The sequence below is a fragment of the Diceros bicornis genome, unplaced genomic scaffold, assembly GCF_020826845.1.
Source record: "Diceros bicornis minor isolate mBicDic1 unplaced genomic scaffold, mDicBic1.mat.cur scaffold_230_ctg1, whole genome shotgun sequence".
Classification (NCBI taxonomy): Eukaryota; Metazoa; Chordata; class Mammalia; order Perissodactyla; family Rhinocerotidae; genus Diceros; species Diceros bicornis.
The window spans coordinates 509,592-525,823 of record NW_026691113.1 but is presented as its reverse complement, the minus strand read 5'-3'; the positions used below and the strand labels follow the sequence as shown (position 1 = coordinate 525,823).

At 40.5% G+C, this 16,232-nt stretch overlaps 1 long non-coding RNA gene across 8 annotated transcripts in view; it reads right to left on the bottom strand.

Annotated features, from left to right (window-relative positions):
* Positions 1 to 838: 838 nt before the first annotated feature.
* Positions 839 to 16,232, bottom strand: part of LOC131402686 (uncharacterized) — a 28,282-nt gene continuing 12,888 nt past the window's right edge. For 7 of the 8 annotated variants that reach the window (XR_009218896.1, XR_009218898.1, XR_009218897.1 and 4 more), the window contains 2 exons: positions 1,454 to 1,572; positions 839 to 1,293 (listed from right to left, as the gene is read on the bottom strand). This is a non-coding gene — a long non-coding RNA (uncharacterized LOC131402686). Of the gene's footprint in view, positions 1,294 to 1,453; positions 1,576 to 16,232 lie in introns of all 8 variants that reach the window. The other variant, XR_009218892.1, reaches the window with a different exon arrangement.

Genomic DNA, 16,232 nt, shown 5'->3' with positions numbered 1-16,232 from the left:
TGGATCCTGGGCCCACTCTGACCAGTGGGCATGTGTCAGGCTGACACTGAATGACTGGTGGGCATGGTGTCAGGCTGACACTGAACGACTGGCGGGTTGGTGGGGATGAGGGGGGAGAAAAGGAGGTTGGCTTTATTTTTCCCTAAGGACATACAAAGAAGGAGGGGAGGTGGCTTCTGGGCAGGAGCAGACAGCTGTGCTGACAGGGACTCTGAAAACAGAATAGGCTCCAGCTGTCCTCTCCTCCTCCCTCCTGGGGTAGCCGACCCCAACCCTTGTCTAGTGCACCCGTGGCTATTCAGGGGTTCCGTTCACTACGCTGCACTCATGTCCTCTGGAAGATGGTAATCTATTCAAGTCCCCTGCAGTGAAGCTATCTCGACCTTTGAAACAGATGAAAAGTACACTTTTTCCAAATGTGACTCAAAGGATGTGAGGTTCGTGCACAAGGCAGTTCTAAAAGTGGACGGGTAATTACTGGTTCTGCTTCCTGTAATGATTTTGTAAGATCACGCCACACTGCCTCCCCCACAGAGAACAACTAGAAAATCTGTACATAACGCAACCAGGAGCCGCTTGACGGCACTGGGGAGTGAACAGCAGCAGACAGATTCCGGGGGAGTAGTTTGAAGTGAATTCCTGTGGCTTCCACTCTGGGGCCATGTGCAGTCAGAGCAGGGCATGGGAGGCAGTGGCTCTGGGAAAACCACAGTCTTCACAGCCCAAGAACAAGAAAAATGAAACTGGGGGACTGTGGTTGTTACCAAACCAAGTGGGCTTGTTACCGAACCAAGTGGGCCCGCCTCCTGGTGAGTTAAATAAGACTATACCAGTGGAAGTTGTCTCACAAAGTAAACTGTATTTGCAGCAAATAGGAGGCCGTGAGGAATCATTTCCAAAGTCATGGCGTCCCAGAACTAAGGGAAGCAGGAACTTTTATTTCAGTTGGGGAATAATATTCAAAAGGGAGAGGTGGGGGTATTCACTTGCACAGGCTCAGCTGGAGAACATGCTTCCACATAATGAGGCCTAAGCTCCTCCTGGAGAGATCTTTGCATTAAAAATAAAGCAAAGGTCATGGGCATAGCTCTTGTGGTGAGGCTTGGTCAGTTTCAGGATGGCTGGTGGTTACATCTCCCTTGAGTGCCTCATTTGGTCAGTTTCAGGATGGCTGGTGGTTACATCTCCCTTGAGTGCCTCATTTGGTCAGTTTCAGGATGGCTGGTGGTTACATCTCCCTTGAGTGCCTCATTTGGTCAGTTTCAGGATGGCTGGTGGTTACATCTCCTTAACCTACAAAAGGAAAAGAAACAGCTTGGAATAACAGTTAATTGCTTCCAAACCCACCTTTGAGTTTCTCCAGGCACCTCGTCCGGGACATGGTCACTGAAGAGGGAGGGGGATTGCAGGAGGGGAAGAAATGTGCAGGGGAAACTTCAGACTCTGCCCTCACCTTTCTGATGGACTGAACCACGCATGCGCAAGCCACTCGCTAACAACAGAAGATCTGAACTGAGGCTGGAGCTGCAGCCAGGAGCCAGTTTGCGGTTCAAGACCAGCTGAGATCACTACCTGCTGAACCAAGAGACACAGTCATTGGTGGAAAATAACAGAATCCAGAATTTCCACCACACCACATTCATAATGTCCAGGACACAGTGCAAAATCACCCAACATCCAAAAATCAAGTAAGTGGGACACATTATTAAGAGAAAAGAGGATCAACTGAGATAAATCCCAAGATGACCCAGGTGTTGGAACTGGCAGATAAGGATTTTTCTTCATGTGCCATAAAGCTCGGTTATTAGGTGCATAAACAGTCTGTATTATGTCTTCTTGATAACGGACCCTTTTGTATTTCACAACGACCTCCTTTATTCCCGGTCATATTCACTGTGCCTGAAATCTGCTTTATCTACTATTAGTATAGCTTCTCCAGCTTTCTTTCAACTAGTGTTAGCATGGCATGTTTTTCCAATCTCTTTATTTTTAATTTATTTGTGTTTTTATATTTAAAGTGGGTTTGGGGTAGGCAGCATGTAGTTGAGTTTGCTTTCCTATTCAATCTGACAAATTATGCCTTTTAAATGGGGTTTTTAGACCACTGTCATCTAATGTTACTGCTGATAATAGTTAGATTTGAATCTATCCTGCGATTTGTTTCTTAGTTGACCAATCTGTTTTTTGTTTGCTTTTTCCTCTTAGACTGCTTTTTTTTGGATAATTTAAGTATTTTTTATGATTCCATTTAATCGTCTTTTTTGGCTTATTCTGGATGAGTCTTTGCTGTGTGTGTGCGTGTGTGTGCATGCCTTAGGGTTTACAGTACACATCTTTAACTTTTCACAGTTTATCTCCAAATAATATCAGACCACTTCATGACGCCTGAACAACCTCACAACAGTACTCTCCCACCCCCACTGCAGCCTCCGTGTCCATGTTGTCACACGTTTTATTCGACATGTTACATACCCCACAGAAAGTGCTCTCTATCCCTTTCTTCACATAAGGTTTCCATATTGTGTCATTTTCCTTCAGCATCTCTCAGCGCTGATCCGCTGGTGACCGTGAATTATCTCAGCTCTTGTGTGTCTGAGAAAGTTGATATTTTATCTTATTTGTACCCTTTGCTGCCAGGCATAGAATCATAAATTAGCAGCTTTTTTTCTCAATACTCTGAAGACCTTGCTTCACTCTGCTCTGGCCTGAGATCCAGTAAGAGATCTGTCTTCATTCTAACCTTTGTTCCTCTGCACTCAGCAGGTCTTTTTCTCTCCTGTCTGATTTCATGATTATCTTGTTATCACCCTATTTAAGCAATTTAATTATGATGTGCCTTGTTCATACTTCTTAGACTTGGGGTTCATTAAGTATCTTGGAGATGTGGGTTTATAGTTTTTTTTTTTTTAATAAAATATGGAAAATTTTCAGTCATTATTTCCTCAAATTGTTTTTTCTGTTTTCTTCTCTTTCTCTTTCTGGGACTCTGATTACATATATTTGAGGCCATTTGAAGTTGTCCTGCAGTTAACTTTCTGTTCATTTTCTTTGGTCTATTTTCTCTCTGTATTTTATTTTGAATGGTTTCTATGGTATGTCTTCAAGTTCATTAATCTTTTGACAGATTTGCTCTTAATCTCATCTAGTAAGTTTTCATTACAGGTGTTTAATTACAGACATTTCATCTCTAAAAGTTTTTGGGTCTTTTTCCTATCTTCCATATTTCTACTTAACATCATCAGCCTTTTCTTTTTTTTACTGAAGTATTGACATACAATATTATGATAGTTTCAGGTGCACCACATAGTGATTTGACATTTATATACATTATAAAGTGATCACCATGATAAATCTAGTTCCATCTGTCACCATACAAAGTTATGACAATATTGTTGACTTTGTTCCCCATGATGTAATCCCATCCCCACGACTTATTCATTTTATGACTGGAAGTTTGTACCTCTTATCCCCTCACCTATTTCACCCACCCCCGACCCCCTACATTGTCAGTCTTGTCTCTAACTTCTTGAACATGTGGAATATGACGACAGTAATAACATCCCATCTTTGTCTATGAATTACGTCATCTGTGCTGTTTGTGGTCAGTATCAATTGAGTGATTTGTCTCCTCATTACACGATGTGTTTTTCTGCTTTTTTGCATACCAGGTAATTTCTGGTTGGCTGGTAGACATTGTGTATTCTTCCTTGTTGGAACCTGGATAGTTTGTACTCCTAAAAATATTCTTGAGCTGTTTCCTGGGGCAGAGTTGTGTTACTTTGAAACAATTGGAAACATTCAGGCTGATTCTAAGCTTTGTCAGGTGGGATCTGAGTCACATTTAGTCCAGGGCTGACTGTGTTCCACCACTGAGGCCACTCTGAATACTGGACACAATCTCCTGCGAGTTATGGGGCTTTCCTAAGCCATGTGTGGACTGGCTGAACCCAAACCATTCCTGTCTGTGTGAGCTCCAAGAATTATTTCCTCTAATTTTTTGGTGTTTGATTCTGTAGTGTTGGGTAGTTTCCTCACATGGGTGCACTGGTCATTACTCAGTGGAAGATGCAGTGGGCCCACGGAGAATCTGTGAAGTTCTCTCTTGCTGCAGTTCTCACTTCTTGGGTGGTCTTCCATATGTGCTCTAGTCACCTCAGCCTCCCAGGACACCCAGTGCCATCTCTTCAACTCAGGGAGAGCTCAGGGGTCCACCTGGGTTCTCCTTCCCTGTGATGGAGCCTGGAATTCTCTCTCCAGGCAGCAGGGCCATCACAGGGCCCACCTTGTCAGTTCCAGGTCTCTCAGGGGTCACTGAACTCTGCTGCCTGAGACCCACTGTGTGAAAACTACTGTTTCATATATGTTCCCCAAAATTTTCAGTTGTTGTGGGAAGAAGGGTAAATTAGTTCCCTGTTATTTCATCTTGGCTGAAAGCATAAGTATTAAACAAAGATTTTAAAGTGATTGTCATAACTATCCTCCGTGAAGGTAAACAAACATGCTTGTAGCAAATGAAAGAGTAGGAAATCTCAGCAGAAAAATTTAAAAAAGAAAATTTTAGAATTGAAAAATACAATATTAGAAATAACAAATTCTTTACATGGAATTTAAGTAGAGCAATAGAAATTAACATGGAAAATAGAAAGAAAAAAGGGTGGAAAAATAACAGAGCCTCAGTCACTCTTAGGTAAGATCAAACTTTAATATACATGTGGTCGGCTTCAAAGAAGGAATGGAGAGACAGAACGTGCAGACAAAAATACTTGAAGAAATAGTGGCTGGAATTATCCAAGTGATGGAAGATAGACATTTGCAAATATGATGCTCAACTAACACCAAGCAGAATGAAGACAGTCCCACATAGAGACACATCAGATCAAGCAGCTGGATACCAAGGCCGAAAAGCAAATGTTGGAAGCAACAGAGAAAAATGACAGTTCACACAGAGGGGAATAATGATTTGATTAATAGCTGACTTCTCATCAGAAACTATGGGGACCAGAAGAGAATGAGAAAAGAGATTTAAAGTGTTGAGAGAGAGAGAAAAAAAGACCTGTCAATGCAGAATCGTATATCCAGCAAAAATATCCTTCGAAAATCACTGTTGAAAGACAGCATTTCCAGATTTAGAGAAACTAAGAGAAATTATTACCAGCAAATCTCTACAATAGAAGATGCTAAAGGAAATTCTTTAGGAGAAGGGAAATTATACCAGAAAAGGAATCTCAGATCCTCAGAATGGAATAAGTAGCTTCAGAAATGGTAAATATCTAGGTAAATGTCAAAGGCTACTCATTTTTTCTGCTTTCTCCTTCTAACTTTTGTATAATACACACAACTTACAGTAAAAACTGTAATATTATGGGTAGGGTAGAAGGACGAATAGGTGAGCATAGAGGGATTTTAGGGCAGTGAAACTATTCTGTATGACACAGTAATGGTGGATACATGTCATCAGACATCTGTCCAAACCCACAGAATGCACAACAGCGAGAATGAACCCGGTGTAAACTGTGGACTTTGGGTGATGATGACATGTCAGTGCAGGTTCGTCATCTGTAACAATTACACCATCCGATGGGCAAAGTTGATAGTGGGGGGGCTGTGCATATGGGAGCAGGGCATATATGTACCAAACACTCAATTTTGTTGTGAAACAAAAACTGCTCTAAAAAAATAAAGTCTTTAAAAAATGATAATATTTTCTTCTGAGGTTCATAAGATATGTAGATGCAGTACATACAGTTACTACAGCATAAAGGATGGGCGGGGTGGCCCAATATGGCTGCACTATTTCCATATTTTACCTGAAGTACTAAAATGTTAATTGTAAGTGGAACAGGAAAAGTTAGAGATGGAGATTGTGAACCCTGGAGAAATGACTGAAAAAAAAATAGCCAATAGGACAAAAAATAAAACAGTGTAATCCACCACATCACCAGAGTAAAGAAGAAAATCATGTGACATGCAGAAAATGCATTTGAAGAAATTCTACATCCATTTATAAAAGTCCAGGAAAGTAGAAGTAGAGGGAACTTCTCTAACTTGATACAAGGCGTCCCTGAGAACCTGCAGTCATCACAGACAGTGAGACTAAAGGCTTCCCCTGTAAGTCAGGATCAAGGCAGAGACATCCGCTCTCATTGTCCCCAGTCAACACCACACTGGATTCTTAGTTGGTGTGAAATAGCAAGAAAATCAAATAAAAGGCATACAGATTGGAAAGGAAGGAGTAAAACTGTCTTTTTTCACAGATGACATGACTGTCTACATAAAAAATCCTTAAGAATATAACAAAAAAAAAAGGCTACTGGAATTCATAAATGAGTGTAACAAGGTCATAGGATACAAAGTCAACATACGAAAATCATTTGCATTTCTATACAGTGGCAATAAATGATTGGAAATTGACATGTTTTTTCTTTTGCTTGAGGAAGATGGTCCCTGAGCTCACACCTGTGCCAATCTTCTTCTACTTTGTATGGGATGCTGCCACAGCATGGCTTGATGAGCAGTGTGTAGATCCATGCCCAGGATCTGAACCCGAGAACCCAGGGCCGTGGAAGTGAAGTATGAGAACTTAACAACTGCGCCACCAGGCCGGCCCCCAGAAACTGACATTTTTAAAGTGCAACTTACAATAGCAACAAAAATCATAACATATTTAGGAATAAATCCTATAATATGCCTGTAGAATCTCTATGCTGAAAACTACAAAACACTGATGGAAGAAGTGAAAGAAAACTTCAATAAGCAGGGAAATGGTCTTAGTCTATTCGGGCTGCTGTAAAAAACCCACAGACTGGATAGCTTATAAACAACAGACATTTATTTCCCACAGTTCTCGAGGCTGAGAGTCCAAGATCAAGGCGCCAGCACGGTCACATTCTGCTGACAGCCCGCTTCCTGGTTCATAGCTGGTGCCTTCTTGCTGTGTCCTCACACGGTGGAGGGGACAAGGGCTCTCTCTGGAGCCTCTTTTGTTATAAAGGCACTAATCTTGTTCATGAGGGCTCGACCCACATGACACAAGCACCTCCCAGAGGCCCCACCTTCTAACACTCTCAACCTTGGGGGTTAGGATTTCAACATGTGAATTTTGGGAGGACATAAGCATTCAGACCCCAGCAGAAATATACAGTGTTCGTGGATTGGAAGACTCAGTATTTTAAATATTAATTTTCCTTAAGTTGATCTATACCAATTACAATTCCAGCATATTTTTGGTAGAAACTATGAAGTTGATTCTACAATTTATTTGAGTAGGCAAAGTAATTAGAATAGCCAAAACAATTTTGAAAAAGAAGAACACAGTTGGAGGCCTTAAACTACCTGCTTTCCAGGCATATTATAACATTACGATAATCAATAGTGTGCTGGTGAACGAATAAACACACAGATCAGTGGAACAGAAGAGAGAATCCAGAAACAGAACCACACATGTATGAGCAATTGATATTTGACAAAGTTGCTAAAATAACTTAATGGAGAAAGAATGGTATTTTCAAAAAGAGGCACTGGAAAAATTGAATATTCATATGCAAAAATATCCACCATAATATATAACTCAAAACAAAACAAAACCCCAAAATCCTTGGACCCATGTCTCACACCACATACAAAAATTAACTCAAAGTGAATCATAGCAGTAAGTGTAAAATCTAAAACTATAAATCTTCTAGGAGAAAATATTCATGACCTTGGATTAGGCAAAGATTTCTCAGGTATGAAACCAAAAGCACACCCATAACAAATTTTGTTTAGTTAAACTTTATCAAAACTAAGAACTTCTTCTCTTCAAAAGACACTGTTGAGAGAAGGAAAACAAGTCAAAAACTGGGAGAAACCATTTCTGCAACACACATCTGTGAAGGCTTTTTATTCGCTGTATATGAAGAACTCTTCAATCTGAATAACAAAACAAACAACCTCGTAAAAAATTGGCAAAAGATTTGAAGAGGCACTTCAGCAAAAATGATACACAAATGGAATGAAAGTACAGGAAAAAATGCTCAACATCATCAGTCATCAGAGAAATTCAAATTAAAACCACAATGAGATACATGTGTGCACCTTTCAGAATGGCTTAAAAAATTAGCAACAATATCAAGTACTGGCAAGAATGCAGAGCAACCAGAATGCTCGTACACTCCTGCTGGGAAAGTAGAATGTTTCAGCCATATTGGAAAACATTTTGAGAGTTGCTTGTAAAGTTCAAGAAATGTTGACCATGTAATCTTTCTGATCCAGTAATCTTATTCTTGGATATATGTCAAAGAGAATCAAAATGTTACGTTCACACAAAAATCTGTATGTTGATGTTTATAGCAGACTTATTCACAATTTCCAAAAACTGGAAACAACCCAAACAGACAAACTGTAGATATAAATGTTCTTCAGCTAGTAAATAAGTGGCACATCCATCCAATGAAATATTATTCAGTAATGAAAAGGAATAAGCATTTTATATGTGAGACGAAATGGATGAATATCAAATACAATCTGCTAAGTAAAGAAGGTAAAGCTCAAAAAGTTGTTACATAGTGTGTGATCCCATCCCTGTGAGATTCAGGAAGAAGCAGAACTACTGATAGGGAGCAGATCAGTGTTGGCTAGTGGGGAGGAGGGGCTGCCACAAGGGGCAGACAGGGAATTTTGGGAGCAGCAGAGCTGTTTTCTGTCTTGATTTCTGTGGTGGTTTATGAATGTATGTGTTCATAACAAATAGTACTGTAAAATAAAAAAACTTGACTTTTATGGCATGTGAATCATGTCTCCACTACTTCCTTTGAAAAAACCAGTAGGAAAGTTTTAAAAAGACAAATAAAGGGGAAAAAACTGGAGGAAACGAATAGAAAAAAGAAATAAAGTTACAGACCCAAAACTATGTCAATAGCTATTTATTTTTAATTTTATATATTTTTAATAAAAATTATATATTTTAAAGTATCCAATGCTGATTTGATGTACATATACGTAGTGAAATAACTACTGCAGTCAAGCTAATTGACACCTCATCTCCTCACACAGTTACCATTTTTTTGTGATGAGAGCACCCAGCTACTCTTTTAGCGGATCTCAAGTATTCAGCACAGTAGTATTAACTGTGGTCATCGTGCTGTACGTTAGATCTCTGGACTTACTCAACCCGCGTCACTGCACCTTTGTACCCCTGACCACCATCTCCCCCCCTCAACCCCAGCCCCTGGTAACCGTTCTAATCTCTGCTTCTATGAGTTCCATGTGTTTTTTTGTTTTTTTAGATTCCACGTATAAGTGAGATTATACCATATTTGTCTTTCTCTGTCTGGCTTGTTTCGTTTAGCTTAATGTCCTCCAGGCTCGTCCCTGTTGTCACAAATGGCAGGATTTCCTTCTTTCTCATGATTGAATAATATTCTGTTGTGTATATGTACCACATCTTCTTTATCGATTCATCTGTCAACGGACACTTGGGTTGTTTCCATATCTCGACTACTGTGATTAATGCTGCAGTGAACATGGGGGTGCAGATATCTCTTTGAAATACTGATTGCATTTCCTTTGGATATATCCCAGGAGTGGGACTGTTGGATCACGTGGTAGTTCTACTGTTAATTTTTTCCCTTACGTTCTTTTATTTATCATATATGTGCAGATCTGTTTTATGTACAATGATTGGTTCTATCAATCATACCAAGGTGTTCTATTGATACTATTGCTAATTTTTTGAGGAACCTGCATACTAGTTTCCACAGTGGCCACACCAATTTACATTTCCACCAATGGTGCACAAGGGTTCCCTTTTCTCCACATCCTCAACAAGACATGTTATTTTTTGTTTTTTTGATGATGGCCATTCTAACAGGTGTGAGGTGATATCTGATTGTGGTTTTGATTTGCATTTCCCTGATGACTAGTGATGTTGAGCACCTTTTCATGTATCTGTTGGCCATTCATATGTCTTCTTTTGAGAAATGTTTATTCATATCCTTTGCTCATTTTTCAGCTGAGTTACTTGTTTCTCGCTATTGAGTTGTATGAGTTCTTTATATATTTTAGATATTAACCCCTCATCAGATTACAGTTTGCAAATATTTTCTCCCATTCTGTAAGTTGTCTTTTCACTCTGTTGATGATTTCCTTTGCTGTGCAGAAGCTTTTTAGTTTGAATGAATCCCATTAGTCTACTTTTACTTTTGTTGCCTCTGCTTTTGGGGTCATGTCCAAAAAAAGCATTGCCCAGACCAATCTCAAGTTTTTCTCCTATATTTTCTTCTAATAGTTTTATGGTCTCAGGTCTTAAATTTAAGTCTTTAATCCATTTTGAGTTAATTTTTACATATGGAGTGAGGTAAGGGTTCAGTTCTTCCATGTGTGGAAAACCAGTTTTCCCAACACTATTTGTTGAAGAGACTATCCTTTCCCCATTGTGTATTCTTGACAACTTTGTCAAAGATCAATTTACCATAAATGCATGGAGTTATTTCTGGGCTCTCTCTTCTATTCCATCGGTCTGTGTGTCTGTTTTAATGCCGGTGCCATGCTGTTTTGATTACTATGGCTTTGTAGTATACATATATATATTTTGGTGAGGAAGATTAGCCCTGAGCTAACATCTGTTCCCATATTCCTCTATTTTGGGTATGTGGGGCACCACCACAGCATGGCTTGATGAGCAGTGTGTAGGTCCGCGCCCAGGATCTGAACCTGTGAACCCTGGGCCTCCGAAGTGGAGCAGGCGAACTTAACCACTATGCTACCGGGCTGGCCCCCATAGCTTTGTAGTATATTTTGAAGTCAGGAAGTGTGATGCCTCTAACTTTGTTCTTTTTGTTCAAGGCTGTTGCTGAACAACCTGTGCTTGAAACTCCTATCCCACCATCTTGTTTGCTCATCATTTTACACATTAGTGGACCGAAGAGTTCAGTTAAAGGCTGAGATTCTCGGGAGGGATATAAAAATAAGACCCAAATGTATACTATCTACAAAAATTGCACTTTAAATATAAAGGCACAGACAGTTTGAAATAAAATAAAAATAAAAATCACAACAATTGGAAATGCAGTAGAGTTGCCTCTTTATGCCTCTTTATGCAGATAGAATCATACATGAGGAAAAATCCGAAGAAACCCACAAACAGTTAGTACAGGTGCTGGAACAACTGGACACCCACATGCAAAAGCGTGAAGCTGGACCCTCACCTCACACCATCCACAAAATGAGTTCAAAATGGATCCAAGGCCTACATATAAGAGCCAAAATTATAAAACTCATAGAAGAAAACATAGGAGTAAATCTTTGTGACTTGAATTTGGCGATGATTTCTTAAATATAACACCAAAAGCACAAGTAACAAAAGAAAAATTAGACAAATTGGACTTCAAAATGAAAAACTTTTGTGCATAAAAGGAGAATATTAAGAAGGAAAAAAGATAATCCACAATCCAAAATGGCAGAAAATATTTGCAAATCCCACATCTGATAAAAGTCTAGTGGCCACCAGGCCAGCCCCCTCTGCCTGGCAGGATGCCCTGAGTGATAGAGGTCTCAACCCCACAGCACCTGGACAATGGTCATCCTCCGCATTGCCAAGGAGTGAGTGATGGACTGTTCTGACTTATTCAGAAACAGTGACGGAGCCCAAATTCCTTTCACAATCACCCTAGAGGTCAACGGCTTCAGTCTGCTCCTAAAGAACACACGGTGTTTGCGAGTCTGAGAACCAAAAGAATTGTCTTCACTTTTCTGAAAAGTGTGTCTTATTATTTCACATTAGTGACCATTTTCAAACTGGCTCCCAGTGGTGCCCTCCCACTTTATTTCTCTGAAAGTGGCCGTGGCGACTTGGCTGTTCTCTGTTCCCAACCCCCACGGTGTGACAAGGCCGATGACATCCGATTCCTGGGATCCTGACCTAGGTGGAGATTAACTCAGCCTCAGCCTGTGATGGGAAGTGATGGTCCCAGCTCTTCCTCTTCTCCCTCCCCTGTTCTCATCCTCCTGCTCTGCACAGTCTCAGAGTTGCCTGACATCACCACTGACAAGCCCTGCAGAGCCCAGAGATTTCTCTTTGAAGAAAAGAAAAACTCTGGAGAAATCAGAGAGATAAATAAGGAATGTACCCAATTCCTGCCTTGTCCTTCTCCCAGACTAATCTTGCTGATGGCCAAGAGGATGAACAATGAGAGAGAGTGGTTTCTCTCATTAGAATTTTAAAATCCTCCAAGTAATGGATCATTTTGGAGCATCCTGTGTTTTCCTGCTTGTCCCAATAATATATTATTACTAAACTTGAATAATTTTAATGGGGGAAATTCTTTATCTCATAAAAATGCTGAGCAGGGGATCCATTTAAAAAAATGTTATCAAGGTAACTCCAGGGGTTTACAAGGAACAAGGAGCCTACACCCCTGTGTTCCAGACATCAGCTGAGACCTTCTTGCCAGGAGCCAGGGTCCTTGGAGGGAGGGGTGCCCATGACCCTCCTCCAGCAGGGCAGGCCTTCTCAGGTGCATCCCCCAACATGGGCGCACACACCACAGGATCCTAGGTTAGCCAGTGGCAGGCAGCCGGCTAGGGATATGGGGACAAGCGAAAACTGCTCACTCAGACTGGGACACCCCTGGGCTAAACTCAGGAGCAAGGTGTGATCCAGGCCTGTAAACCCACAAACCTCACCATGAGTTCTTTCCATCTGGATACGGCAGTGGAAAGGAGAAGGTGCTGGGTGGGGAAAAGCATTACGCTGAAAAGAGCTCCTGCCTCTGCCACCTGCCTGGAGTTTGGTCTCCAACAAGCATGGGTTTTCTCACCTTTAGAGAAACGAGGGGTGGAAGCCATCGAGTTTCCTCAAGTGCTTGAGGGGCCTCATTTTCAGAGCTGCTCAGTTCCCTTCCCTGCCCGCAGTGCGTCCACGGGACCCCAGCCCACGGCCCCTCCCTTCCGATCTTTCCCTTTGGAAGCTTCAGATGTGCCCACTCAGGCACCTAGTGGTTTGGGGTCCTGAGCTGACGCAATTTTAATGAGTTTCCATCATTTTCAAAGGGAAAAATGGGAGGGAGGTGGCTTGTTACTGAGACAGATCGCAGCGCACCTGGAAGGACAGGACACTCATTTCCATTTACCTCGTCTGATGACCCTCCAGTTCCATCAATGGTTGAGTGAACGCGGCCTGTTCTTCCCAATCACGGTGCAAGTGTGTAATTTCTCCCAGTGGAATTTGATTTTAATGAGAGGCTAGCTCATAGGAGAGAGTCACTATCTAGATAGCATGCACGCGTCAGGTTAATTTTAAATCAGCTTTTAGGTCAATCTGTCTTAATTAATCCATTAACTGTTTTTGACTAGCAATTTCAATAATTGTTTTAGCATAATACTTGGCAGTGTAATTGCTTTTTGGAATCTGTTCATTGAGATGTCAGAGTCAGATCCGGGGCTCCCTCCCTGTGCCCGAGTTTGTTTGTGTGTGTGTGTGTGTGTGTGTGTGTGTGTGTGTACAAGCATGTGGGGGGTGCTTCCTCTGATTATTAATGAATGCATTTTCACGAGGCTTATTGATATCAGGGAGCCCTGCCTTTATTTTTAAAAAATTGTTAAATAAAATTTTAATGTTAGAATAGTTTTAGATTTACAGAAAATTGTGATGATAATACAGAGTTCCCATATACTTCACACACCAAATTTTCCCTGTGATTAGCACCTTACATTAGTATGGCCCCTTTGTCACCATTAAAAAACAGTAGAAAAGATCAATGAAACAAAGAGCTGGTTCTTTGAGATGATAAACAAAATTGACAAACCTTTAGCCAGACTTACTAAGGAAAAAGGAGACAAGGCTCAAATAAATAAAATTAGAAATGAAAGAGGAGAAATTACAATGGACACCACAGAAATACAAAGGATTATAAGAGAATACTATGAAAAACCATATGCCAACAAATTGGACATCTAGAAGAAATGGATAAATTCTTAGATTCATACAACCTTCCAAAACTGAATCAAGAAGAAATAGAGAATCTGAACAGACAAATCACATGTAAAGAGATTGAAACAGTAATCAAAAACCTCCCAAAAAATAAAAGTCCAGGACCAGATGGCTTCTCTGGAGAATTTTACCAAACATTCAAATAAGATTTAAAACCTATCCTTCTCAAACTATTCCAAAATAGAGGAAGATGGAACACTTCCTAACTCATTCTATGAGGCCAACATCACTCTGATACCAAAGCCAGGCAAGGACAATACAAAGAAGGAAAATTACAGGCCAATATCATTGAGGAACATAGATGCAAAAATCCTCAACAAAACATTGGCAAACCAAATCCAGCAATACCTTAAAAAGATCACACACCATGATCGAGTGAGATTTATATCAGGGACACAGGGATGGTTCAACATCCGCAAATCAATCAACGTGATACACCACATTAACAAAACGAGGAATAAAAACCATATGATCATCTCAATAGATGCAGAAAAGGCTTTTGACAATATCCAACATCCCTTTATGATAAAAAGTCTCAGCAAAATGGGTATAGAAGGAAAGTATCTCAATATAATAAAGGCCATATATGACAAACCCACAGCCAACATCATACTCAATGGGGAAAAACTGAAAGCCACCCTTCTGAGAACAGGGACAAGACAAGGGTGCCCACTCTCACCACTCTTATTCAACACAGTACTGGAGGTTCTGGCCAGAGAAATTAGGCAAGAAAAAGGAATAAAAGGAATTCAAATAGGCAATGAAGAAGTGAAACTCTCGCTGTTTGCAGATGACATGATTTTATATATAGAAAACCCTACTAAAGAATCCATCAGAAAACTATTAGAAATAATCAACAACGACAGCAAAGTTGCAAGGTACAAAATCAGGTTACAAAAATCAGTTGCATTTCTATACTCTAATAACGAACTGACAGAAAGAGAACTCAGGAATACAATCTCATTTACAATCGCAACAAAAAGAATAAAATTTGGCTTATTATGATTACAATCTTCTGAAATTTATGGAGGCTTGCCTTGTTTCCCAACATATGGTCTATTCTCGAGAATGTCCCATGAGCACTTGAGAAGACTGTGTATTCTGCTGTGTTTGGATGGAGTGCTGTCTATATATCTATTAAGTCCATCTGGTCTAGTTTTTCATTTAAGTCCACTATTTCCTATTGACTTTCTGTCTGGATGACCTATCCATCGATGTAAGTGGGGTGTTAAGGTCCCCTACTATTATTGTGTTGTTGTTAATATCCCTTTGAGGTTTGTTAATAGTTGCTGTACGTACTTTGGTGTTCCTCTGTTGGGTGAATATATATTTATAAGTGACATGCCTTCTTGATGGAGTGACTCTTTTATCATTATATATTGCCCCTCTTTGTCTCTCATTACCTGTTTTATCTTGAAGTCTACTTTGTCTGAAGTATGGCAACAGCTGCTTTCTTTTATGTGCCATTAGCTTCGAGTATCATCTTCCATCCCTTCACTCGGAGCCTGTGTTTGTCTTTAGAGCTGAGATGTGTTTCCTGGAGGCAGCATATTGTGGGGTCTTGTTTTTTAATCCATCCCGCCACTCTGTCTCTTTTGATTGGAGAATTCAATCTATTTACATTTAGAGTTATTATTGATATATCAGGGCTTAATGCTACTAGTTTATCACCTATTTTCTGGTTCTTCTGCACTTCCTTTGTTTCTCGTCCTGTGTGTTTTGGACTACCAATTCAGTTTGGTAGTTCTCTATGATGGTTTTCTTAGTTTTCTCTTTATTTATCATACATGTCTGTGTTCTGATTATTTGCTTAGTAGTTACTATGAGGTTTGTATAAAAAATCACATAGATGAGATAGTCCGTTTTCTGATAGTCTCTTATTTCCTTAGACTAAGTCAATTCCATCCGTTTCCTCTTCCCCTTCTAAGTTATTATTGTCCCAACTTATTCCATCTTGTGTTATGGTTTGTGGTTAAAATGACAAGATTATAGGGGGCCGGCCCGGTGGCGCAGGCGGTTAAGTGCGCGCGCTCCGCTGCGGCGGCCCGGGGTTCGCTGGTTCGGATCCCGGGCGCGCACCGACGCACTGCTTGGTAAGCCATGCTGTGGCGGCGTCCCATGTAGGGTGGAGGAAGATAGGCACCGATGTTAGCCCAGGGCCGTCTTCCTCAGCAAAAAAGGAGGAGGATTGGCGGATGTTAGCTCAGGGCTGATCTCCTCACAAAAAAAAAAAAAAAAAAAAAAAAAAAAAAAAAAATGACAAGAT